The sequence below is a fragment of the Vulpes vulpes genome, chromosome 14, assembly GCF_048418805.1.
Source record: "Vulpes vulpes isolate BD-2025 chromosome 14, VulVul3, whole genome shotgun sequence".
Taxonomy (NCBI): Eukaryota; Metazoa; Chordata; class Mammalia; order Carnivora; family Canidae; genus Vulpes; species Vulpes vulpes.
In genome coordinates this window covers 105,391,487-105,419,205 of record NC_132793.1, presented here as the reverse complement: position 1 = coordinate 105,419,205, position 27,719 = coordinate 105,391,487, and the positions used below count along the sequence as shown (strand labels likewise).

At 40.4% G+C, this 27,719-nt stretch overlaps 1 protein-coding gene across 9 annotated transcripts in view; it reads left to right on the top strand.

Moving 5' to 3' along the window:
• ZFAND6 (zinc finger AN1-type containing 6) overlaps positions 1–27,719 on the top strand; it is a 64,282-nt gene that overhangs the window by 17,271 nt on the left and 19,292 nt on the right. For 3 of the 9 annotated variants that reach the window (XM_072737483.1, XM_072737487.1, XM_072737482.1), the window contains exon 2: positions 13,539–13,699. The exons of 4 other annotated variants lie outside the window; for them this stretch is intronic. The gene's annotated coding sequence lies outside the window, so the exon portion shown is untranslated. Of the gene's footprint in view, positions 1–13,538; positions 13,700–25,129; positions 27,668–27,719 lie in introns of all 9 variants that reach the window. 2 more of the 9 variants (XM_072737485.1, XM_072737486.1) reach the window with 2 other exon arrangements.

The window sequence follows — 27,719 nt, the reverse complement described above, 5'->3', positions numbered from 1 at the left end:
ACCTGTTCAGGTTCATTGGTTAGTAATGTGGGCAGGGGAAGTGAGTATAGTACACAGGTAGTTACTGAAAATAAGCTCAGAAGACAAGAGATTAGGTGAGATTTATCATGAGATCTGTCTAATGATTGAAGTGTGACTGGCCAAAAGTGGGAAGATGTGGACTTAAACCAGGTATAATTGCATAAAAGGGTGAGATCTGAAGGATCAAGGACCTAACTACTAATTTCCATTTGAAAGAGAGATCAAAATTGACTAGCGAGTTAGTAACCCAAGTTGGCAAAGTGAGAGATAGTTCCTTGAAAGAAATTACTGTCAGGCAGAGGTATTTTTTTGGAACAAGTTCTCAAGCAGTGTTGAATTTTGAAGTAAACCGTTGAGGGTGTTTGACACTATTAGCCTGCACACTTGGCTGGCTATTAGACTCTGAGGACACACAGATAAATGAGACATGCTGGCCCAGCACCTGAGGACCACATCATGATCCTCTTGCATCTTTGACCTTCAAAATGCCTCCTAGGCTGCAGCCTAAACTTGGTGAAGAATTTTGAGGTCATTTAATTCCTGCCATGCCCACTTTATTCTTATGCCAAGTACGGTGTACTCTACTTTGTGCTCTACAGCTCTTTTCTAGAGGGAACAAGATCTTTAACTCTTCACAGAATATTTCTTTGTCACCTGCCCCTAACTGCAACTTTTCTCTTCCCAGAAGCCACCACTCTACTGTGAAATTGTACTTTCTACTTGAAATTGGTGGCAGCTGATGCCATACTCCACACCAAGAAGTTAAAAGGGATGTGAGGTCTGTGTTTTCTAGCTCCATTTGTTATTTGCAGATCATTATTACTCTTCCAGGCAAAAACCTAGTGATCTATCGTAGCTTTTTTCCTATTCATTATTTTCTCTACATCATTTTCATGTTTATTGAGGATTTGGCACCCGATTTAAGTTCTGCTTCATCCCATTCAGCCATCCATGTGACTTTCTACTTCTGTGAATGAAGAGATTTTGGATTTTTTTTTTTTTATTCCTGTATCCTCAGAGCCTATAACAGTGGCTTGTACATAAGAAATACTTAATTCTTATTGAATAAATAAATTCAATTGTTAAAACTTGGTGACTTGTGTATCCATAGAGCTTTAGCAACCCACTCCAAAGACCAATCCTTACACCTTATTGCTTGAGGCAGTTCCACCTCTGAAATTGTTTTCCACCTGTGGAAGTGTAATACATATTATTAAAAATTTTTTAAATGAATAGACCAAAAAAAATTCACTTACAGTCTAGCTACCTAGGGATGAAAGTGGATATTTTGCTTTTATATCTCTCTAGGCTTTTTTTCCTATGCACATGCAAATGTATTATTTTTTAGTTTTTTGAGAAATCACAGTTTCATAATGTGAGATCTTTCCATGTTATTATTCTTTATTAAAACATGAATGTGTGCTGCGTGCTAAGGTGATATGTCAGTTGCAGATGGTATAGGAGGTTAAAGGAAACAGGCTTTGCAGTAGAGCTGCTTATGGGAGTCTGGTAGGCAAGGGCATCATGGCTGATGGCTGCACAGCGCTCTATCACACAAAGCACCATAGTTTGTGTAACCACCAGATATTCTTTTTACTTTGGGACTGATTATTTTATTGTTAGACATAGTGCCACGATAATTATGTCCTTAGGGTAAATTCAAAGTGGAGTTTTGGGTCAAAGACTATATGCGTTTTTAACTTGTTGTTTTAGAGAAAAGTTATACTACTTTATATTCTCACCAGAAAGGTGAGCTAGTCTGTGTAAAAGCTAGTTTATCGGGATCCCTGGGTGGCGCAGCGGTTTAGCGCCTGTCTGTGGCCCAGGGCGCGATCCTGGAGACCCAGGATCGAATCCCACGTCGGGCTCCCGGTGCATGGAGCCTGCTTCTCCCTCTGCCTGTGTCTCTGCCTCTCTCTCTCTCTGTGTGTGACTATCATAAATAAATAAATAAATAAATAAATATAAATAAATATAAATAAATATAAATAAATATAAATAAGTAAGCTAGTTTATCTGTACCCACACCGGAAGGTATGTGAGGTTTTTTTTAATGATCTCTGTATTATGTAAAATTCACCCATTTAGTAAGAGTTCAATTCAGTAATTTTATTTTTTAAAGATTTTATTTATTCATAGAGACAGAGAGAGAGAGAGAGAGAGGCAGAGAGACACAGGCAGAAGGAGAAGCAGGCTCCATGCAGAGAGCCTGACGTGGGACTTGATCCAGGGTCTCCAGGATCTTGCTTTGGGCTGCAGGTGGCACTAAACCGCTGCGCCACCGGGGCTGCCCCAATTCAGTAATTTTAAATAAATTTACAAAGTTATGTGTTTATTACCACACTCCACTTAGAACATTTCCGTCATTCTGAAAAGATCCCTCAAGCCTGTTTATAAACAGGTCTCATTCCCCAGCCCCAGTCCTGGGTAATCAATATATCTGGTCACTGTCCCTTGTAGACTTGTTCTTTCTGAATATTTAAATGAAATATATATTAATGTGGTCTTTTGAGTTTGGCTACTGTCACCAGCATGTCTTTGAGGTGCATCCATGTTGTAACACCTGTCATTAGCTTGGTCCTTTTTTCTTTATTTTTTATTGTGGTAAAATACACATAAAAATAAACCATTTAAATCATTTTTAAGGGGATCCCTGGGTGGCGCAGTGGTTTGGCGCCTGCCTTTGGCCTGGGGCGCGATCCTGGAGACCCGGAATCGAGTCCCACGTCGGGCTCCCGGCGCATGGAGCCTGCTTCTTCCTCTGCTTGTGTCTCTGCCTCTCTCTCTCTGTGTGACTATCATAAATAAATAAAAAATTCATTAGGAATTTAAATAAATAAATCATTTTTAAGTGTAGAGTTGATTGGTATTAAATGCATGTACACTAATGTGCAGCCATTACTGCTGACCATCTCCAGAACTTGTCTTGAAACTGTACCCATTAAACAGGAACTCCCCATCCCTGCTGCCCAGTAATTCCTATTATTTGTGTCTCTGTGAATTTGCCTATTTGAAGTTCTCTCTGTTGTTGTTTTACAGTAAGCTCTACACCAGTGTGGGGCTTGAACTCATGACCCCAAGATTAAGAGTCTCATGCTCAAAAAAAAAAAAAAAGAGTCTCATGCTCTACCAACTGAGCATGGTGCACCTGAGGTTCTTTGTAAAAGTGGAATCAAACAGAATTTGTCCTTTTGTGTCTGGCTTATTTCACTTAGTATGAGAATTTCACTCCTACTAAAGACTAATATTCCATTGTGAGTATGTATATCTTACTCTGTTTAACCATTCATCTATCTGCAGACATTCAGGGTCTTTCTACCTTTTGGCCGTTTTGAGTAGTGCTGCTGTAAACTCTGGGGGAGAAGTAACTGTCCAGTTCCTGTTTTCACATCTTTGGTAATATGCCCAGAAGTGGAGTTGGTGGATCATATGGTCATTCTCCATTTAGCTTTCTGAGGAACCACCAAACTTTTCTGTAGAAGCTCTACCATTTTACATTTTCACCACCATTGTGCAAGGGTCCCAATTTTTCCACATTCTCACCAATACTTGCCTTTTTGAAGTTAGCTATCCAGGTGGTATGAAGTGGTATCTCATTGTGGTGGTGATTTGCATTTTCTAATGATTGCTCAGATGTTGAGCATCTTTTCATGTGCTTCTTGGTCATATATTAGTATGTCTTCTTTGGGGATATGTCTGTCCAAGTTCTTTGCCCCATTTTTGGATTGGGTTGGGTTTTTTGTTTTTGAGTTGTAGTTCTCTGTATTTTCTGGATACCTATCTGACGATAGCATTTGCACATATTTTCTCCCATTCTGCAGGTTGCCATTTTACTCTGCTGATTGTGTCCTTTGGACAGAATTTTTAAATTTTGATAATGTCCAAAATTATCTTTTGTTACCTGTGCTTTTGGTTACCTGTGCTTTTGGTCATATCCAAGAAATCCTTGCTAAATCCAACATCCAGTCTTTCACGGTATGTTTTCTTTTAGGAGTTTTATAGTTTATATGTTTAGGTGTTTTGTCCATTTTCAGGTCATTTTTGTACATAGTATAAAGTAAGGGGCAAACTTCATTCCTTTGCCTATGGAGATCCAGTTTTCCCACCACTGGCTTTTGAAAAGACTGCCCTTTCTGCCATTGAATGGTCTTGGCTTGTTAGTATTCATTATGTAGATATATACCGCATGTTACTACTCCGCTTACCAGGAGTGGACATTTGGGTTGTTTCCAGCTTTTGGGCTAGTCTTAATGCCACTGTGAACATTTAGGTGGAAGTTTTTGGGTGGCATACATTTTTGTTTCTCTTGGATAGAAACCTAGAAGTGGAATTACTAGATCATACAATAACTGCAAGTTTAACTTTATAAGAAATGGCAAACTGTTTTCCTAAGTTCCCACAATCTTTTACATTCCCAGTGGCAATGTGTGAAAATTTGTTTTCTCTTCACCATCACTAACACGTGGTAGTCAGTCTTTTTTTTAAGTGTAGCTACTCTAGTAGATAATGAGTGGTATCTCATTGTGGAGGGAGTTTAAATTTCTTAAACAACTGCACACAACTCCTAACTTTGAATGCTAGTGTAGGTCTTTCTGCTGGAACCTCCTGTTGTTCTGCTGTCCTCCTCCTTTTCCCACCACTTAGTCTGAAGCTTTATAACCCCCAATCTCCGTATGACTCTTGTTTCCTTCTCCCTCCCTTGTAGCTGCAGATACTTCTTCAGTAACTTTGAGTTTCTCATCTTGGACCAGGTCAACCATTTATATACTCTACTTCTAAACCTAAGCAGTTAATGCTTTCAGAGAAGGTCACATACTTTTTGTTTTGATAATGCTGTGAGTTTCTATAACTTTTTATGTTGATTTAGTTTCAAACTTAATATAGAAGTTGCATGAATAGTGTAAGGAACTCCTGTTTCTTTTCCCCAGATTCTGAATTGTTCTGCTTTGTCCCATTTGCATATCATACTTTTTTCTTTCTGTTTCTCTATAAGTATATGTGTATACAAATATATGCATATTTTTTCCTGAATCACTGCTGTAAGCGGAAACTTACTCAGGTTGCATAGCTATTGAATGGTAAAGCAGGGATTTGAATCCAGATCAAGTGTCTGTACGCATGCGTGCACGTGTCTGTGTACCTCTTCAGTATCTGGCACATACTTTTGGTACTCAGGAAATGCCTCTTGAATTGACTAGAGACCACAGTTCACCTGTCAGAATCTGTATCACATCTCTCCTTGGGGTTTCGGCATGTATAGGTGCTTGGGCTTTGGAGTCAGACTCTCTGGGTTCAGATCCTTGCTTTCCTGCTTAGTAGTGGTTTGTCTCAATCAGGTTCCATCATCTCACTAAGGCTCAGTTTCCTCATCTCTAGAATGGAGGAGACACAGGTCCCTACTTGGAAGGAACATTATGAAGATTAGAGGAGACAACACAGGTATAGCATTTGTCATGGACATTATCACTTCTGCTTGTGGCTCGTCCTGCTCCTCTGATGTAGCTACTAGCTTGTCTTATTTTGGAGACACTTGCTCTGTGCTCCTACTTTAGAGCTGTGAGACTGAAGCTTCATTCATAAAAAACACAGATACCAGGGGCGGCCCGGGTGTGATCCTGGGCAGGGGCAGCGATTTAGCGCCCGCCTTCAGCCCAGGGTGTGATCCTGGAGATCGAGTCCCATGTCAGGCTCCCTGCATGGAGCCTGCTTCTCCCTCTGCCGGTGTCTCTGCTTCTTTCTCTCCTCTCTGTGTTGCTCATGAATAAATAAAATCTTTAAAAAGTATATTTAAAAAAAAAAAAAAAAAGATACCAGGCGTGGAGATTTTGAGATCTGGTTCCAGGAGCCATGCTGCCTTTGGGTGTTCCAGTTTTTGAATATTTTTAATTGCCCTTCTAAATGAATGGAGTATTTCAGAAATACCATACCTTTTAGGGCCCATAAAATTCAGGGTCACGTTTGGAAGCAGTACAGAAATTTGAGGTAGACTAACATGTCTGCCCTGTCCTCCAACCCTCTCAAAGGTACGTGTATTTTCCAGCAAACTGTTCTATCATGTTGTTAGATCACACATCCTAGGTTTTTCTTCAAAAGATAAGGTCTCCTTAGGTGTGATCCCATTTGGCAAGTAGGAGGAAGAGAAAGTCATAAAGCAAAAACTTCCAAAGTAGGATTTCATTGATCTTGTCTTTTTAGTCAGTGGAATAGTAGCCTATGAGGTGATGGGGTTGTTTTGTTTTGTTTTTTAAATATATATATTTTTCTAAATAGTGAATGAGGTAAGGGGGTGCATGTGAAACTAGAGACTGAGGGTAGGTGAGAGCATAGGGGCATCTCTGAGGAGTCTGGATGTTTAATTGCTGGTCTATGTATGACTGAACTCTAAGCCATATTTTATTATTCTAATGATTTAGATAGTTTTCTTGGAATAATTAAATATCTTTTTGAAGGAAACAGTTCTTAGCACCTCTTATCTAATTATTTTCAACAAATGAGTTTCATTTAGGCAAAAATTTTAATGTGATTTTTTTTTATAATGCTGTCTTAATTTTTTATAATGCTGTCCTTTGTTAGGCCTGGGTTCTTCAACAGTTAGAAGAGACAACCAAGTGTTTAGTAATGCCCATAGTACAGAGAGCGCAGGCAGCAAGATAGTGACTGAGTTTCTGTAAGGTGGGGGCCACAGCTGAGCGTTTCCAAATGATCATAATCCCAACAGATCTGACTATTTTATAATTTATGTTTGCCTAATCAGAATATGGAATATGAATGACATTCCATCTTTTTTGCTGGAAACCTTCAGTGCATTGTAGTTGGTTTCAGAAATTTAGAAAAAGCAGGAAAAGAAGCTACATTAACTATAGCTATTCTCTACAAAATGTGAACATCTTGGAATAATTTTTTTTAAAGATTTTATATATTCATTCATGAGAGAGACCGAGAGAGAGGCAGAGACTAGGCAGAGAGAGAAGCAGGCTCCATGCAGGGAGGCTGATGTTGGGACTCGAATCCGGGACTCCAGGATCATGCCCAGGACTGAAGGCAGGTGCTCAACCACTGAGCCACCCAGGTGTCCCACATCTTGGAATAATTTAAGCACAGTAGATGTATTGTAGCTTTGTTCTGTGAAGTCATACATTTATTTGTGTACATGTCACATGTGTTACCTATTCTATAAAAGGATAAAACCCAGGAAAAGCTTATGAAAGTCTCAGTTCTCTCTGAAAAATAGGCCCCTCGGTGAAGAAGGACTTGACTTGTGTTAGTATACGAAGGTAGCATTGACCATGTTCTTGTGTTAATTGGTACTCACCCCCAAAAAAATTGAGGCAGAGAGAGTGGAGCCAGGGATTCTGACTCTCCAAACTAGTGTTTCTTTGCCTCCAGCTGCCACAGCTTTTCCACCATACATGCCAGTCTGAGGAGTGAGGTCAACGAGGACTGGTTTTGTGATTTGGATAATATAAAGATGAGCTAAGTGTATCTCTTAAGATTTCAAGAAGTATATATCATATACATGCTTTAAATGTGTGACATGCTGAAAATTATAATTCCTTAAACTTAAAAATAATTTTGAAAAAGTAAAGTTCTTATTAGTTCAGTGCTTGCTACAAGGAGGCTTTCAAAAAGTAATGTTTTTTTCAGTTCTTCTGTTTACATGCACTGTTTTGCCTGATAAACTTTTCTGTTTGCACTTTGAGCTCTTTTTTGTAGGTAGGAGTGGGATTGGTGAGCAGAGGGAAGATCTAAATTTTCTTTATACAAATTTTCATTTTTCAAACAACTTTCAGGTTTCTTTCCGGGTCAGATGGCTTGTGCTTATCCATCCCTTTGCCTTCAGCCTGTTGGCTTTTCCTCCCTTTAGTCCTTCATCTTCCAGGCCTTCTCTCACCATGATTGTAATTGGGTTGTGGTTCAGGGTTACACTTGTCTTGTGTTTCATTGAAGACAGAATTTGTGTTCTATTTCTTGTCCTCCTTGTTACTGCATGAGTATGAGAGAAACTGTTTTATTCTGTAATCCTGAAATTGGAAGTCTGTGCTCATTTCCTGTTCTATCACGGTGCCTTCAGTGCCTTTCCAGCATTTCAGAGGAAAGCACATAAAATGGACCATAATCACCCTGGGAGTAGAACACTGTATTAGTTCAGGACATACCATCTTGAAAAATTCTTCCTGTGTACTTGAACCCCCGTCTCCTCCAAGTTTTACTAAAATTTTTTGCCCCAAGTTCTGAGCAGCAGATGTCTACTAATACCATTCTTATTGTAGTTATGTCCATTACTGAAGAGTGGAGGGAACCACTTATTCCCTACCAGCTACTTTGGTTACTTACAGACCATGTTTGCTTTTGTCCAGCCAACAAAAAGCACTTCCTAAAATTTTAAATAGTGGTTCTCCAGAGTTTGTAGTGAGAAACCATTGTTTTTTGACATTACTTTTGAGATGCATCCTTTCACCTAATTTTACTTGGCTGAAATTATTCCAAAGTTACAATGTGGTAATTTGAAACTTGTTTTCATTTCAGCTGTAAATATGTATTTACTGTGTTTTTACTGCGTTTTGTGCTAAAATAATATTTCCCAGTATGTATCTAAAGTAGTGGTTCTCAGACTTGAATCTAAGAATTCCTCGGAAGCTTGTTAGAATGCTAATCCTTGGTATCCATCTCCAGAAACTGATTTAAGTAGGTGTGGGTTAGGACCTAGAAATTTGTGATTTTCTGCTGTTAATCCATGTGTTTGAGAAACATTGATGTAAAGGTTATATAGGGAAACTGTTTTCAGAGGTTGGGTTAGGAGAACTCTTTAACTCTTTCTTGAAATTTTGTTTTTTGTTTTGTTTTAAAGACATTTATTTAAGAGACAGGGAGCACAAGCAGGGGGTGGGGGGGCAGGGGAGGGCAGAAGGAGAGGGAGAAGCAGACTCTCTACTGAGCAGGGAGTCTGACTGGGGGGCTTAATCAGAGGACCTGGGGATGGTGACCTGAGCTGAAGCAGATGCTTCACCGACTGAGCCACCCAGGTGCCCCCCTCTTGGAATTTTGAATCCTACTCTCCTTGGTCTTTGCTTTTGGCTGGCTTAAAGCTAACTCCTTGTGTCTGTTACAATCTCGGCAGTGTTAGGTAAGATAGATTTAGAAGCAAAGAATGCCTGAAAACTTGCTTCCTGCCCTCCCAGATATGTATGTATACATATAAATGTCCATACGGATATACAACCCATATTTCTTTTTTTTTTTTTCTTAAGATTTATTTATTTGGGGGGGGGGTGTGGAGGAGAATCTCAAGCCGACTTTGCACTGAGGGTGGAGCCTGACGTGGGGCTTGATCTCAGGACCCCAAGATCACAACCCAAGCTAAAACCAAGATTCAGGTGCTCAATAACTGTGCCACCCATGTGCCCCTCACATCCCATATTTCTTAAATTAAGGATTTTTGGTCCAAAATTGACTTAAATTTTAAGTTTGAGTTAGCTTTCTTTTACAAAGTGGATTATTATGATTCTTGTATTGAAAGGGCATCAACCTGCAGCATTCAAAGATTGGAGTTTGAATTGAGATCGGAGGAAAATTTGGAAAGCTAGTGCATAGATCCAATGGGCAAAGGATTTGATAATGCACTGCCTGAGAAAATGGCAGCGAACACAGGTATTCAGGTCAGGATAAAGTACCTTTGCCTTGTTTTGCAATTAAGCATTCTGTAAGGGCCTATAAAGTGCCTTCTTTAGACAAGATAGTTTGCTGTTGGGTTACAGAGATTAATCTGCTAGAGAGCCTGCCTGAAAGAAGGCCACAGCTCTGTAACAGAGTTGATCTGGAATTAGCTAAAGTACAGTAAGCAGTGGGCCACAGGATGCTCATACCTGTTGGAGGGGATCTTGAGTATAGGAGACTACAATCATCCTTTCTTCCCAGTTCATCTTTGCTCAGCCTTGACTTTCTAATATTGCTGGATATCTATCCCTCCAATTCCTGCCTTCTTTGTTAGTACACATAGTGCTATCATTCTACTCCTTTCCAAAGTGAATTGTTTGTGAGATTTTTCCTAATAGAGAGACTATTGTTCTGTGCCTCTTGAAGAGGGAAAAAAAAAAAAAGAGTATGGTTATAACATGCAAATAGTTATACTGTAGTCAGAGCTGTGCTCTTACAGCTGTTAGTCTTACAGAGGCCCTTATAACCATAGGTGAGCTGGAGTACAGGAGAAGACTAAATTGAACTGAAAACAGGGAGGGGAAAATAGGCCAAGGCACTGGGGAGGAAGATGAGCTGGGTGTTCGTAGCCTTTCTTATGCTTGCTTTGTATTCTTCCTCACTGTTTTCTCTTTTTTCCTCCCTCTTTATTTTATGGCTTCGTGGCACTGAAATGTTGTATATTACCCATTTGGGGGCCAGCTTCTCAGTGATTAACATTCTGTTAGCTTGTCCTTTCCAGGTGCTCTGTAGTGAATGTGTGCTCTATCAGCTTTTTATTGGCATTATTGAGTTTTGTTTGGGGAGGGATGTTTGTTTTACTATTTTCCTTGCATCTTGTTGATCACTCATCTCCTGTTTTGGTTCTGCTTTGTTACCTGGCATAAGCAGAAATTTACCTGGAGTTTTTAGCAAGGTGGCACCCTTCTGCATTCCCCAGTTGAAGAAGAGCAGTTGGCCAGTGGGAGAGGTCTGCCTCTCTGACTGCTGTGTGGTTTGGGGGAGGTTGCAGCAGGGTAACAAGGTTGGGAGGACCCACATGTGCCCTTGACTCAGATCCCCTGAGTCATACCTTATCATCAGTGTGGAATGGCCTGTGTCGTCATTCAGCACTTTTTAAGTCATCCATCCACATAGGTTAATCAAAGAGGACTTCAGGTTGCTGTTGGATAGGAGTTTGAATATATGGAGATCAGATTGGATAATGGTCCACTTGTTCGGTATTCAGAATCCTTAGAACATCAGCTTCAAATATTATTTTTCTCAGGTTTTATTTTGAAATCATTTCACAATTAAAGAAAGTTACATTGATAGTATAAATAATTCCCATATAAAAAAAGTAATTCCCATATACCTCTTAGCAAGATTTACCTACTGTTAATCCTTTGCCACATTCACTCTCATTCTCTCTTGTATTTTTTTCTGAACTGTGTGACAGTAAGTTTGTGCATCCTGTCCGTTTACCATGTAATGCTTACACATTTTCTGATAAGGCCATTCTTGTATTTTCAAAGACAGTTCACTTATCAAATAAAGGAAACTTAACACTGATCTAATAGAATTCTCTAATACAGTCCACTTTTGGATTTCTCTCTTTTTCCCATCATGTCCTTCCTTCATTAATTTTTCTCCAGTCCAGGATCCAGCCCAGAATCACCTGATGCATTTAGTTACTATACTGCTTTATTTTCCCTGAGTCAGGAGCACTTCTTTCACCTTTCCTTGTCTTGTAGGACATAGACATTGTTTGAAGAGTGACCATTTATTTACAGAATCCTCTCAATCTAGGTTTGTCTGATACGTCCTTGTGATTAAATTTAGGAGCTGTAGTGTTGGCAGGGATGCTCCACTAGTGACGTGTGCTTCTCAGTGCATCACATCAGGAGGCAACATGCCCATCTGTCCCATTATCAGTGATATTAATTTTTTATCTTTTAGTTAATGTGGTATCTGCCAGATTCTTCCATTTAAAGGATTGTTATTTTTCATTTTGTAATTAGGAATGTGTGGAGTGGTAATTTTGAGACTCAGTATACACTATTACCTGTCGAGCCTGCATCTGCAAAGACTTTCAATGTGCTTTGGTCATTTTGGCTGAATCAGTTTTTACTGTGGTAGTTGAGGTCTGTGCACTGAATTGCACAGACTCAGTAATATAGGAGGGAGTCTATTCCAGCTTTTGGATTCCCTAGAATCAGAAAGTGTCCTATGTTGAACTGGAATTTGTCTTCTGAGACTTCCACACATTGTTTCAAATTCTGTACTTTTGCACCACATGAGATAAGCCTGCTCTTTTCCTCCTCTGTAACAGCCCTTCAAAACGCATTGCTTTCTGTCTCTTCCCTAGGTTACTTCCATTTCTCACAGTCATTTCTTGTGAGAGATGGCTTTCCTGAATTTGTAGCCATCCTGTTGGTTACCTGATGGCATTCATTCATTAGCACCATCCCTTCTCATGGGGAGCCATATCCAGGTACCTGTTCTAGGTGTGGTTGATTAGGACACTGGACTGCTGTTGCACCACATTAATCTAGATTGATGCTCGAAGCACCAGGCTTTGGAGACAAATAAATCTGGATTCAAGGCCTATCTCTGTCACTTATTGGCTCTGTGATCTTAAACAGGTTTCTAGCATCTCCAGACTCTTCAGCTCCATAATCTGTAAGGGGTTAGTAATAATTGTACCCACCCTTTATGGTGGAATGAGGATTAAGTGTGCATGTAACATTTTCAGGATGGGGCCTATTACACTGTAATCACTCATTAAATGTTATTGTTATCATTCAGAAAGTGTGCTTCTGTTTTACAGCCCAAGATATGGTACCATTTATTTGTTAGCTATTGTGTTTTACTGTAGGCTTATTTAAACCTAAGGTGACACTCAAGAAGTTTGAGTTCTGCTGCAGCACAGGGGCGACTCTTGGACAAACACTTCAACTCGTGTGAAAGTTACTCCCATCGAGTTATAGCTTTTATGAGGCTTGAATTATTTCTTAAATCATTTATATGCACAGTATAAGTAAAATATAAACAATTTTCTTTTATAGTAAATATGCAGTAGCTTATTTCAGTGTTAAGTAATACTTTAAAAATGCTCAGTGAAATTTGAGTATTGGGATGTTACTTCTCATATTTCTAAACCATGTTGCTATTATAATTAGTAAGTTTACTCTGTGAAGTACTAAATCATCTCCTAAAATTTTTTGTAGAAAATTTGAGACCCATGTTATACGTGTAGGTGGGAAGTAGTTAACCTGGGTATTCTAGGACACTTTGATTGAATGCAGTTCTGTTTTCCAGGCAAGCCTTCCTGTAACAATAGTGCTACTATAGAAATTTGAATCTGTGGGTAAATGTACTGTAAACTTTCATAGTAGATGTCCGAAACCGAGCTCTTACCTCTATCCAAAACAGGACCAGGGATCTCATTCTCTCTACCCTGGAGTGTCCCAAGGATACTGAAGTCCTCCCCTTTGACTGTAAAATTTTTTCTTTAGTTGCTGGCTGTTTGTGCTAAATAAATTAACTAAACTTTGGAAAAGCAAAAAAGTATACCTAGTTTTGCTTATTTTGGGTATAGATGGTATATAAAAAGTAATTCTTGCTCACCTAGCCTGGGGCCAGGTGAAGAAAAATTTATATGGTGAAGTTACATGTTGCTATATTGGTGTCAAATACCAAATAAAATGTTTTTATTACTTAATTTTACTTCAACAAGCCTTTTTATGTAGCTATAATAGTGAAAACACTTTAAAAATTTTAGACAATTAAAATGTACACAATTTTAACTGTCTCAACTCTGTTTCATGTTAAATGTGTTACAGGAATGAATCTGAAGTCTGCTGCAGTAAAACACTGAAGGCTTTACAATGTTTTCTTGCATAAAACTCAAACTTTAAGTAGCTGCTTATGAGGCTAGGGAAGGCAGGAGGCTAATGTGTGTCTCAAGATACAGGACAGCTGTTTGCCCATCAACCTCAACTGTGTGAGTAGACTTAACCTGTAGCCCTAGGTCATTGGGAATAGTAACTAAATTTTTTAAATCTAAAGTGTTTGACGATACACTTGAGTCAGCATGATGACACATTTTTTTTTAGAGTCTGTTTTTTTTCTGGTGGGTAGGATACTGAGGGTGGAGTGGGTGGTAGATTTTTATTTATAAAATATTTTTGAGAAAAAAATATTAAGTATCAGTGATCATGCATCTTTTTTCAGATATATTTTAAGCATGGGAATTTGTATTAACTGATCTTATTAGAGTGAAGCAAAAGGTTTTAATTCTTAAGATTGCAGCTTCTTTTACAGTTTCTTTCATAGCATTTTTATATTAATATTTTTACCAAACAACCATAAAAATGTATTTTGGGAATACAGTGTTCTGTATTAATATAGGAAATTGCTCTTAGGAATAATTTCATAATTTAAATTACAATTAAATTGCTTAATTTTTAAATAGTTCTGTTTAACCAGACAAAGCATATACTTCCAAATAAATAAATTCTTGTTGTCTAAATGCAGTTTGGAAGTCTTTTCAACTTACCAACTTTGTGTTTTAAAGGCTTGCTTTGATAATATAAGTACCTATTGAAGAAAAAATTCTTTTTCTCTTATTAAAAGTTATTGCCTTAGGAATCAACAGGAGGCCAGCGGGGGTGGGGGCTTTTTTTTTTTTTTTTTTTGTCCCCCCTGCTGTTCCCTGGTTGTGTTTTTTCTTTTGTTTATTTTTTTCCTTTGTTTTGTGTTGGGGTTTTTTTTTCCTACGTGGATTTAGGAGTAAGACTCTTAACTTGATTTTCCCCCTTAGAGGAATACATGATACGTATAGATGAGGTGATTAAAATACAAGATGTTGCTGTGAGCAAACTGTCACATGGAGTGGAGGGAATGGTATTTGCATGAAGATGAATTTGCTCTCTCTTTCACATCACAAATGTCTTGGTGGAAGAAAAGTCAAAGTTGACAGTCTTTAGAATCAGTGAATGAGAAGACATTTAAGAAGCTCATGAGGAGCATGCCCCATGTATGAGGTCAGGTCCCAGATGTCCCTTTGCACAGCATGTTTTATTGAACGAGTGACTTCAGCCTTTCTGTGCTTTAGTGCCTGTAATCTGGAAAGCAGACATTACAATCTGATATGGGATCTTGTGAGGCTGAGTGAGTCATCAATACTTGTAAAATACTGTTATTATTTAAACTTTTGCTTCTTTAAGAGGAGGAATACTAAATGGTATATTCCAAATCCTCAGAGGAATAGATTTTAAAGGCTTTAGGATTAAGAATTTGGAAAGTCACAAAGTTAAGGGGTTTTGAGGTAGGTATCATGGGAGGCATTTCCTTAGTAGTAGGATGGAAATCCTTAACTCTTCTGCCCTCCTGTTCCCTGTCAGCTATGTACACTAGCCCTGTTTCAAATTCTCAGTAGCCTGGTGTGGCTCATGTATTTTCTAGGTAGTTGGATTTGGATCTAGGTAGTGCAGTTCTGTTAAATGTGACATTTCTCAGTGACACACAACTCTTTACTTGTCTGGAACACAAAAGATTGGCTCTTGCATCAGACTTAAGTCTACAAAGGAAGAGGAAAGTAAACAAAAATATTTCTTTCAAAATCTTGGTGAAAGTTAGGTGTGTTTTCTCTGGGTTTTAGGTAAAGTAATTTTTAGGCAATATACAAAAATCATTACAGCTTTTTTGCAGTGAAGGCATGGATGAGCACTGAGGGGGCCAAGCAGTGTTCCAGGTATTGAATTCTGTCTGTATTGACTGCTGCTCGGATTAAAGCAAGCCATTTTTTATGTTTGGATGCTGCTTCATCAGAGTGCTTTCTGATACAGAAGCATCTTTGAAAGAGTGGTGGCATGGGTGGTACACGAATCTGAAGACTTTAAGGAAGGGCTAGGTATCAGTTGGCAGTTTTAATTGAAGGGGAATCTTCTCTTGGACGATCCTGCTACAGGCACCAAAGCAGTCTGGATTTTAGCCTGAGAATCACTCTTACTGTGTATTTAGAAATAGTGCAGGAGTTCAGGGTATACCAAGAAGTAGAAACATGGCTCTGTGTTCTACAGGAGCTCACTGTTTGCTAGATTATAATCAAAGAGCAGAACACATTTGGACAGATAACTGTTCTAACTAAAGAAAGGATAAAAGAATGAAAAATCCTAAAAGAATTGCAAGAAGTTTGCAGCCTTGGTATCTTTTAATGTATCTGATATTCTGTCTCTTCCCCATCCCCACATCTGAATTTAGGTTGGTTCATTGAGTCATGTGATCACCCAGGTCTAGTTAGCTTAACTGGAGTATTACCCATGGTACCATCAGAACAGCAAGAGTTGCAAGTAGTGCAGAATCTATTAAAGGGGGATGTTCACAGGGAGACAGTGATTGGCGTGTCAATTTTAATTTCTGTAACTGAAAAGTGGGTGGTGGGGGTATGCTCTTGGAGCTCCCCTCATGGGGATACGGTGGGAACCGAAGGCCGTACTTCATGTAAGGCCGTAGCACAGGGCCTCATACGTAGTGATAAGGGCTGACTTGTTCAGTGAGAGCCTACGAATACATATCTAAGTGTGTGGCTTTCTGATTTGATTTTTTAATTTAGAGGAAAAGTTTGGAGAATATAAGATGGAATGATGACCTATGGATACCTACTCAGAGTATCTTAAGCCAGAGGTGGAGTGGCCACCTAACCAGGCTGGTGGTCTGATGATGCTCTGGAGTTGTTGGTGGTAGCCTCCCAACCCTAGCCCAGGTTGGCTTGCCATCGGGCACTGTGTGCTCTTAACCAGGAACTTAGGGTGGATTTTCTGTATTCTAGCCATTAAAACCTCTTTGTTTAAATGCAGTCTTTTCTAGAAACCTGATCTGTAAAAATACTAGAGGAGAGAGGTTTCCGTGTGCCATCTCCTCTTTGTCCTCCCACTCCCTGCCCTCTGCCTCCACAGTAGTTGAGTAGAACGAAGCACACACAGTGAGACAAACCCGATGAAGGACCGCTGGAATGCTAAGCATATATGCTAAGTCCATGCACACCCTCAGATGCTTGCAGATTTTGTGACTCTGGCTTCTGGCACACTGCCCATTAACTGAAGTTGGGCCATGATATTATTGTTTATATTAAAAGGTGATATCAGTAAACAACCCCCAGAAACGTGTACTTTACTTGACAGATCTGTTGACCCTTTCACGTTATGCTCTACTTACGAACTGTAGAGGAAATGATCTTAAGTCATATGAGTCAAGTTAATTGAACTTCTAGATAATTGATTTTTCTTTTCTTTCGGATATTTTACCTCTTTGCTGATCATATTCTTCTTTGCCTTAACTGCTAGGGTGAATAGAGTCAAATGGATGGCTTCTATTTCACAAATACACCCTTATGGGCATGTGTTTATTGACAATATACCTGACCTCTCCTTGCTTTTCCTTCCATTTTTCACTGTATCAACCATTTTTGCTTGCTTCTAATGTCATACAGCATGCACTTTTAAAGTCACTTGAACTCCTTTTCAGAACAGCAGGAGGTGCATCAACAGTGGTGGTGGTGAGGTATTAGTGAACAGTTCTGGAGAAACCCTCCTTCCTACTCTAGGGGATTGGGTTCCCTGTGGCCTGCAGGTTTACATGCAGAGCCACTCCCACCTTCTTCTGTTCCGGGCCTCTAGTGAGTTTTTCACTGGCAGTTATCCAAAATGACCAGTGTGTCCTTTCATGAACTTCAGAGAGGAGGATTTAGAAACCATTCCCTCTCACTTTTAGTCCAGAAGGCCGTATGGCTTCAGTAGTCAGGGAGGATGTGCTCAGAGGTTTGCTAGCGGGCAATCAGTCTGTGATGAGGGCGCCTCTTGGGTTAGCTGTGGGCAGGTGAGGATTCTTGGCTTTATGACTGCAGCTTCTACCAAGTACCTGGCACTGTGCAGCTTTCCCTCACAGAGGGGCCTGCAAGGGGTTGACTTAAAAGCCACCAAAATTGGAGATTTATATTACTGTTTATAGGTCATAAAGTGTTCCACAATCATGGTCTCAATTGATTTCCTAAAGTCCTATAAATTAAAAAAGATTATCACTAAATTTTAACATGAGGAACCAGAGGCTGACCATTTATCTACATTGAAGGTGGCAGAGTCAGAACCAACTTGAAGATTAAGTCCATTCTTTGTTCTTTCTACTCTGCCATACTACATATCAGGTTGTCCTATGTATATACGGTTGTTTGTGATGGTTCATAGTTGTTCTTCTCACAATGTATTTGTTATCCCTCTCTCCAAGGTATTACATTTTAACTGAAAAAGAGTTATCAGCTTCTGGAATGTCTTGCAATTACTTTGGGCAACTATTTTTTTAAATACCTCTATGAAAGTAGAGTACCAAAAACTGTGTTTTTGGTATTGCTTATTAGCATTTTGTGGAGGTTTTTTTTTTTTTTAAGATTTTTATTTATTTATTCATGAGAGACACACACACAGAGAGAGGCAGAGACACAGGCAGAGGGAGAAGCAGGCTCCATGCAGGGAGCCTGATGTGGGACTCGATCCTGGGTCTCCAGGATCACGCCCTGGGCCAAAGGCGGCGCTAAACCGCTAAGCCACCTGGGCTGCCCTTCATTTTGTGTTTTTGTGGCTGATAGGGCTTACTGTAATTTTGGAGTTGGATGTGATATCTACAGATACATGAAAATCACACATTAATATTCCTGTCCTTATACATCCATTGATCCTCGAGCAGAATTGTATCATGCCTACTGTTCTACAGTTCCTGATAAATCAGTAGGCACCACAATAAGCTTATCAAGCAGGACACCCTTGTAGGAAGGGCTGTGACAAAAGAAAGTGAAACTGATTCACTCTTGTATAATTTTACTATCTTTCCTGATAGCATTCCACCTAAAACATTTTGGAAACCATTCATTTGTTCATCCAGAATCTGTTTGAGAATTTCCTCTGTGCCTGGCATTTGGTCTAGAACTGGGATTGGCACACTGTGGCCTGCTAGCCAAACAAAACCTTTTAGCCACCTCTTTGTGTAAATAAAAGTTGTATTAGAACACAGCCCATCCATTTTTATAATGTGGTGGCTTCTCATTATCAAAGTGAAGTAGCCCCAATGGACTGTCACAGAGTACACAGAGCCTTGGGTCTTTTAGAAAAAGTTGATCAATCCCTAGTCTGCACCGCTGGGGTAAAACCCTGAGCAAACCAAGTAATTGGTTTGTGTATTTAATACATTTTTTTCTGTTCTAGTCTAGTCTACTCTTAGTCCTTACAGACCATATTATCCATTAATCATTCATATTTCAGTTTGTATTAAAGAACACTGTTGATTCCTAGAAGTTGCTCTCTGTTTTACTGGTATCAGTGCTAGGCCTTTCCCAGAGATGAGATGCAGAGTAGGGGCTGTGTGCCCAAGCTCTGTCCTGGGGTGACTCTAATGGGACATGTGGCTGGAAAACAGGCAGGAGGAAGACTCTGCTCTGGGATGCCAGTGTGTCAGAGTAGGTCAGTGAGGCAGAACATGAAATAGTAAAGCCAGTTATTCATATAAAAAGTGTTGCACGGTTTCAGGGGAATGGAAGAGATTTAAATGTGAAGGTTGGCTATATTAGAAGAAATCCGAGAGATTCATTCACAACTACTGGAAGCTGCATTGGAGATTTGCCTTAGGGGAAGAGTGTCCTGAAACAGTGATGGGGCAGAGAATGAGGCACAGTCTTCATGATTGAATTACAAGCTTCAAGATCAAAGAGGAGAGAATTTTAAAAAGTGATTTTGCATGTGGATCTTGCATATATAAAAATCGTATTCTGTGTTAATCTTTTTGAGAAAAAGAGTGAATGAAAACCCATAAATGTGGAACCCAGTGGGAAATAAGAGAGGGTCCCTCCCCGTCCCCCTCACTTTTTTGCAGAGAAGGAGATTCAGTTGCCTTGTGCAGATAGTAACTGTGTCTTGATTCTTTAAGGTATACAATGTGGAACCTAGGTCAGTTTGAGAACCTAAAATTGCATCTTAGGTTTAATGATAAAATTACTACATATAGTGTTCGAACCTCCTAGTGAAGCCCTCCCTCAGCGGGCTGAATTGGAAAAGACATCCATGGGCTTGGAGCATTGGAGCATGAAGCTAACCATCTTTGTTCAGTGCATACACTACCTAACCAAAGTAGTGTCCCCTGCTGGCAGACCTGGATCTCTTGTCAAACAGCAAGTTCAGTTTTTTTTTAAAGAAGAGTCTATTCCAGTTTCTTGCCTTGTAGTAAATATTTGAGCACTCCAGGTTGTGTGCTGGCAAAGTGGCAGGGCTACTTCGTTTGTGCATGCATTCTGCAAATACTGAATGCCTACCATGTGCCAAGCATTATTTTAAGCAGCACTGAACAAAATGGACAAATTCCCTGCTGTTACTGAGATAGCATTTTAGTAGGGGAAAGACAGACAAAATAAATGTGACTTAATAGTAAATTAAGATTGAAATTAAGGACATTGAAGAATAATAAAGCTGGAAAGGCTAATGATGCTGGGGGTAATTTTAAATAGAGTGGTAACGGGACATTCTCCCCCAAAGGGTGACATGCGATTAAAGGCCTGAGGGAGGTGAGGGAACCTGCTCATGAGGATGTCTGGGGGGTGGACGGTAGAAGTACAAAGTCCTCAAGACGAAGGCAGACCTGGCTTGCCTGGAGGTATGTATTGTCAGGGAGTCGGGGAGCCAATGATGAGGAGCCTCTGTCATGGTAAGGAATTTGACTTTTACTCTTGGTAACCGGAAAGCCTTTGGAGGATTTTGAGCAAGCTAGTGGTGTGATGTGCTCTGGATCTTAACATGATCACGGCTGGTATTGAAAATAGACTATAGGAGGACAAGAACAGAAGCAAGGGGATTTCTGTACTAGCAACTAATGTTATCAATTGCTGTATAACAGAGTACCTCAAAACTTAAACAATTGATGATCTCACATAATTTCTGTCAGGAATATGGAGGTAGTTGAGCTGCGTGGTTCTGCCTCAGGGTCTCCCGTGAGGTTGCAGTCCTCTGGAAACTGAACAGGGCTGAAGGATGGGCTCCTGAGTTCACTCACATAACTCTTGGCCAGAGGCCTTCCCAATGGATGATCAAGAGGGAGAGAGAGAGCAAGGCAGTAGCCACAGCATCTTTCATGGCTAGGTCAGAAGAGGTACAGCATTGCTTACATGGTATTCTGGATCAACACTGATACAGTGTGGGAGAGGGCTAAGGGGGGCCTGAATACCAGTGGCCTGAGGATCCCTGGGGCCACTTGGGAACTGGCTGGCAAACAAGTAGAAAATGAGGTTTTTAGAATATACCATTTTAGAGTCAGTGTTAACAAATCCCATACCTAGGAACGTCTAACAAGGTAATACAAGTCCTCTTCATGAACACTGTAACACGTTGGACATTTAAAGGAGACCTAAGTAAATTGAGGCTTATGCTGTGTTTGTACATCTGAAGATTGAACATAATCCTGTTGGGTATTTTTTTTTTTTAATAGAAATTGACAAACCAACTCTAAAATTTGTATAGAAATGCAAAGAGCCATAAAGAAGCAGCACAATCTTGAGGAAGAATAAAACTGATAGTAGATGTTTGAGCCTGAACTAATACCAGATATCCAAAATCTATAGTAGTTCAGAACAGGATAGACAGTCAAGTGGACTGCTAGAGTGAGTGTGAGAGGCTTTGCATGTACATGGTGCCCAGTGCGTGGACAGAGATGAGGTTGTAGTGCCGCTGGGAAGGGCAGTCTCTTTAATAATGGCTTTAGAGTAATTAGGTAGCCATGTGCAGAAACACATGAATCTGAATCTCTACCCATACCTTATTTTAAAAAAAAAACAAAAAAAAAAAACCAACCCTGGATGGATTGCAGACTGTAGTGTGAAAGGTGAGGTTCTAAAATGGAGGAGAGAACATGTTTATGACCGTGGAGTAAAGCACAGACTTAGTAAATCACTGGCTATCAACATACGAGAAAAGTTTATCAGTATTGTTAATCTATCAATCCAACAGGTTCAGGATGCACGAAAACCTTAAACAGGCACTTGACACTAGAGGACCCCCAACTGGCCAGTAAGCACATGGAGGTGTGTTCAGCTGCCTTAGTCTTCGCAATAGTAGGAAGCCTGAGACAGCTGAGACATCACTACACCCATGAGAACACTTAAAATAGAAAGACAGACGCATTGGTTCTCAGGTCTGCTGTGACAGTTTACCTCAAACCGGAGGCTTAGAAACAGCAAAGGTTTCTTCTCCCACAGTTCTGAAGGCCCATGGTTCAAGATCAGGTGTTGGCAGTGCCATGCTCCCTGCGGAGAAGCTTCTGGAGAGAATGCTTTCTTTGTTTCCAGATTCTGGCTGCAGGCATCCCCTGGCTCCTGGCCACATCACGCCAGGCTCTACCTCTGTCTCTGCACCCCCTTCTGTATGTGTCTCAGAACTCCTTCCGCCTCTTACAGTTCAGGCCCACCAAGGAAATCCAGGGCAAGCTCCCCCTCTTAGAAGGTAATGTTCACAGGTTCCAGGGGATAGGACATAGACAGGTCTGGGGCCACTACTCAGCCCTGTGCAGCACAGTGTGCCACATACTGGTAAAATGGGGAGTAACTGGAATGCTCTTTTGTTACCAGGAGATATTCTTTCATTACCAGTAGAATTGTACGAATTGTTTCACTTTGGGAAACTGGTAGCACCTGCCAAGGATGAACATACATGCAGTAGAGCATGCCTGTGAAACCTTCTGGAAGATGAATAGGCTACAGTGAGGAAGCCTTTATCATTAATTTATATGGAAGACTTTTGAGTGTTCCCAGACCCAAAAATATGTCAGGATACATTGCTAACACGCATACACCATAAACCAAGATGAAGCCCAGATGCTCACAGATGCAGTTACAAGCTGTGGTGGGCTGGATGCTGAGGTGCTGAGCGTGGCTGGGGGGTGCGCACTGTCTGTAAACTTGTAGTGAACGCTGTTTCTGCTTGGTGTCTCTTCTCATAAAAGCTAAAATAATCTTCGAATTTCTCAAAATAGGTACTAAATGTAGATCTTTCTTAAATTGGAGCAACAGGACACAAACCTTGGAAAGGCAGGGGATATGTGTATGTCCTGTGACCAGCATTTCCACTCCTATATATTTATACACACACACACACACACACACTCAGGAGAAATGTGTGTGTTAATCAAAAGACACATGTTCAAAACCACAGTATTTGTCATATTCCTAAACTGAAAAGTCCCCAACCCCTGTCAACATTAGAATGAATCACGGTTTATTTGTACAGTCAAATACTCTAGATAGCAGTAAGAATGAATGCACTACAGTTAGACACGTTAGCAACATTGAATCTCAGAAACAGTGTAAGAGCAGCCAGACACCGTGTGTATACACTATATTTCCATTTATAAAAATTGAAGAGCAGAAGCTACTCTAGGGATTTTGAACCACACAGTGACTTTAGAGAAAGGGTATACCTGGGAGAGGTGTGAGGAAGCTTTTGAAGCTTACTGGTGATGTTCAGTTCTTATGGGGGCACCAGTTACAGTGTTCAGTTCACAAGCATTTAAGCTTTACGCTTACGTTTTTTTCTTTACGTTTTTTTTCTTTAATTTTCTTTAAATCCAATTAATTAACATATACTGTATCATGAGTTTCAGACGTAGAGTTCAATGATTCATCAGTTCTGTACAACAGCCAGTGCTCATTCCATCACATGCCCTCCTTCCTGTCATCCCTCAGCCCTCGCCCCTCCTAGTATGTTTTTCTGGGTGAAAAGAACGATAAGTAGTGGGAATTGTGTTGATTTCTTTCTTTCCTTTCTTTTCTTTCTTTCTCTATCCAGAATATCTCACTTGGACTAATGGAGTACTACCTTCATTTTGATATCATTGATTATTCCCTTAAGTTGGAAGAGTTTTGTAGGGCAATATTTTGTACTTCCCTAAGGACTTGAATTAATTGCAAGTGAAAGCAGCCCAAATGGAACTAAAGCAGAAGCAGGATTTGTCTCCCATAACTGGGAAATCAGAGAGTTAGAGATGCCCTCAGCAAGGTGGATGCTGGAGTTCAGACCCTGTTGGATCTTGGCGCTCTCCTCCCTCTCTACCTCTCTACCCATTTTGGCTTTGCTTACCCTATTTTTAATTGTCATGTGGAGACTGTCAGTTGTGGCAAAGAGGGCCCCAGCTACACCTAGGTGTCTGTCGTTGGCCTCTTCCCCAGCAGGACCAGTAAAATCCAGGGAGGACTGACTGGCCCAGCTTGAGACACTGCCCACCTGTGAGATGGTCCGGGCCCAGGGAGGGGTGGCTAGGCCTACCGCATACAAATGGAATGCTCTTGCCACAGGGAAGAGGTTCTGTTACCTGAAGGAAAGAACATGCTAGGCAGACCAGGACTACCTATTTCAGGAGTACAGGTATCTTCCAGGTGCAGCTACTGGGTGATTTTGTAATTATTCAGATACTTTAGCCTTGTTAAGGAGAAGATGGCATGCAATGCAGAGGTGGGTTTGTACCAAGAATATTTCTGCCACTTTTCACATTGTCACTGCACTTCTGTATAAACCTGAGGATACAGGTGTGGATGAGAGATTGCCTTTTCTTGTCCTTTCCCTTCCTGGGTGGTAAACATATACTAAATTAAGAGATGCGACTTTAGCAAGAGCAAATGATACTTAACGTTTATGTTCCGTTTGGATTAGAGAATCCCACAGTTGAGTGCCTCTGCTGGAGCCCCATGTCTACCTGGCCTCCCTGCCTCATCTGTGGCAATGCTTACACTAAAGTCACCTGCTTGGGGCACCTGGGTGCCCAATTGGTGAAGCACCTGCCTTTGGCTCAGGTCATGATCTCAGGGTCCTGGGATCAACCCCTGCATTAGGAACCTCAAATAAATGAATACAATCTTAAATAAAGTCACCTGCTCATTTAATAGAGAATGGAGAGTTTACAAACTTTGGGCTTGTCACCTATTTTTGTTCAGCTAAGAATGGTTTTCATGTTTTTAAGTGGTTAGGGAAAAAATTAAAAGAGTAACATTTTGTGATGTGAAAATGCTGTTGAAATTCAAATTTTGTGGCCATAAACATAGTATTTTTGAAATACAGCCATGCTCGTTGGTTTAGAACTGTCCTTAGCTGCTTTTACAGGACACAGCAGAGTTGAACGGTTGTAAAAGCAACAGTATGGCTTATGAAGCCTAAAATATTTACTGTCTGGTCACGTACAGAAAAGTTTGACAACCCTTGATTAAACATTGTTGGGCAGAATGTAAACAATGAATGCCTTATAAGCTACTTTGTTGGAAACAAAGAGTTAATTATTTGCTGGGAAAGAATGAATATAGAGTTCCTCCAGTGATGCTACCCTCACATGAGCCAGACGGCACCTTTGTGTTTTTCAGCCCAAGCAACAGCAGGAAAGACAGCCTGACCTAGGGCGTGGGGAACTGCTGTACACAGACACGACTACAGAGCATCCTCCGTGCAGTAGGAACCCCAATCCAGAGTCCCTATACTTTTATACTTTTATCAGAGTGAGTAGCTTTCATCCCAGGTAGTTTATATCAAGTCATACTTTCTGATCTATTTGCTTTATGAATTTTCCCAGTTTTTTTGGTCATCTCTGCAAAGGTTCTTGACCCCCAGAACATAGGTATATTGCCCATGTGATAGCTGATAGATCCACATGCTCATAATGCTATGGGGAATTACTGTATGCCTCAGGAAATAGTCATCCCAACTATGCCAGGATTCTCTTCTGAGATCTCCATTTGATGTAATTCCAAAGATAATTAGTTCCCAGTGATATCCAGTGATTTAAAAAGCAGGAGGGTAGGGGAAAACTGGAAGAATGCACCTTTACAAATTATATTTCCAACCTGTTTTTTTCCGGAGGAGGGAGAAAAACAATGAAAAGAAATATCTGTGTGTTTTACAGCTGACTGGGGACTGATGGTTGTTCTTGCTGAAGGACAGCTTCATTATATAAATTATGACAACTAGGTGTGAAAGCATTTGATTCATGTTTTCTCCCCTTTTCCTTGGAAAAACAACCATTTTTGCCTGACGTGAATACTTCTAACAATAATGAAATGTCTTTATTCAAGAAAATATTCTGTGGGATTCATTCTAGACATGAAGGGGGTTTGAAGAAGACACTTAGGAGTTTAGTTGGGAAATTATCTGCTGAAAGCACCTGAGTGATGGCCAGCCAAAGTGCCACAGAGGGGGGATGAGTGCTGCTTTGGGGAGAAAGAGCAGAGGAGGATTGTGGTGGGCAAAAGTGGACCCAAAAGAAAAATGTTTGAACTGATTCCTGAGATCAAGATTGTTGTAGGCAGAGTACAGAAGCAGACCTCATCCACCAAGAGAGGAGCAGTGTGATAGAGCTGGAGCTTGTGTCCAGCAGATGGGGGCTGACTGTGCTTCCAGGAGACGCAGAGGAAGAGCCAGGCACTGTCTGTGCTTCCTGTCTTCCTGTCAGCATTATCTGTAGTCTGGTGAGACATGCTGGATGCGACCTCCTGGGGAGTTGACACTTGGAGAAGTTTGGTAACATGTCCAGGCTATGACAGGTGACAAACACGGTGGAGCAGAGCATCAAACCGATGCCAGCCTGACCCCACACCCATCCTCTTCTCATGCAGCCTCCTTTCTAGGGGCTGGTTGGAGTAAATGATCTACAACATACGTGCTAGGTCTAGTGCTCCTTCCTGGAGCAGCTCTACAGTAACTAAAACAGAAGTAATGTGATGGGAACTGGGTGTTTTAGGAGAATGTCAATAAATGGGTTGGGAGGAGGGGGAGTAAAACAGAAAAATCTGTTAACTCAGCAGTGAAGTGATGAGCATCAGAATTTGGAACGGAAAAGAAAGGAGCATGGGATTTCAAAATGATCGGAACCTGGTGACTCAAACTCTAAGGCACAAAACAGGAAAGGAAGTTTATTTGACATGTATTTGCAGTTAATAATGAGGTCTGTGTTACATCCACTCATTGCTGTTCTTTTATCAGAATTTTATAATTGGTAATGAATTTTCTTTGCAGTCTTAAAATTTGATCTTGAGTTTTTTAATGCCATTAGGCATTAAATTTCTTAGGTAAAAAGATTTGAAAAACAAATTTTCTTCAGAGCTTGGTTAACCTTATTGAAGCTCATAATATCTTAAGTCAAATAAATGAGTGAAAATTTAAATTATCTTTCAATGAAAAGCATAAGAATTCGTTGATTGCTCACAAAATCACAGGTTTAGTAGGAGCAGGTTGGACTTTGAAAGTCATTCTCTTGTGTTTTAGGAGATAAAGGAAAAGACACTGACCAAAGACAGCTGCTTCCTAGATATGTGGCCTTGGGCAAGTTCTTAAATCTCTTTGAATATCAGTTCCTAATTTTTAAAACAGCACAGGGTTCTAGAGCTAAATAAAACAGAAGACATGGTTCTTGGCCCACAGTCAGTTCTGGTACCTGCTCAGTACCATTTCAGGGAAGAGAGCAGACTTGGCTGTGGTTTTGATTACAAATAGTAAGAGTCAGAAACCACATTTTCTGAATTTTCTGCAATGCATAGACATTTGTTTTTAAATTATACCATGCTAGTGAACTTTTCTGTTTATGTCTGATAATCCCGTTCTTTACCTCCTTGACTTTGCTGCTTTATAATCCCTCAAAATGGTAGCTAAGGGATTGTTCTGCATTCTCATTCCCTTACACTCTTCCCTCCTGAGTGCCAGTCTGATGGCCTGCAGAGTCCTTCCCTGCCTCCCTCCCTCCTGAATGCCAGTCTGGTGGCCTGCAGAGTCCTTCCCTGCCAAGAAGGTGCAACAGAGGAAGGCAAGATTTCCAGTTTCTCCACAACTGCGCCATCTTTGCCACTGCACATTGGGATAAACTAAACTACCCTCTTATGGTGGTGGTTCTCTTTGTGAGTCTTCATGGAAAGGTATATTTTGTAGCCTAAAGATGAATAAATGTCTTTTTTTCTTTTTAAATAG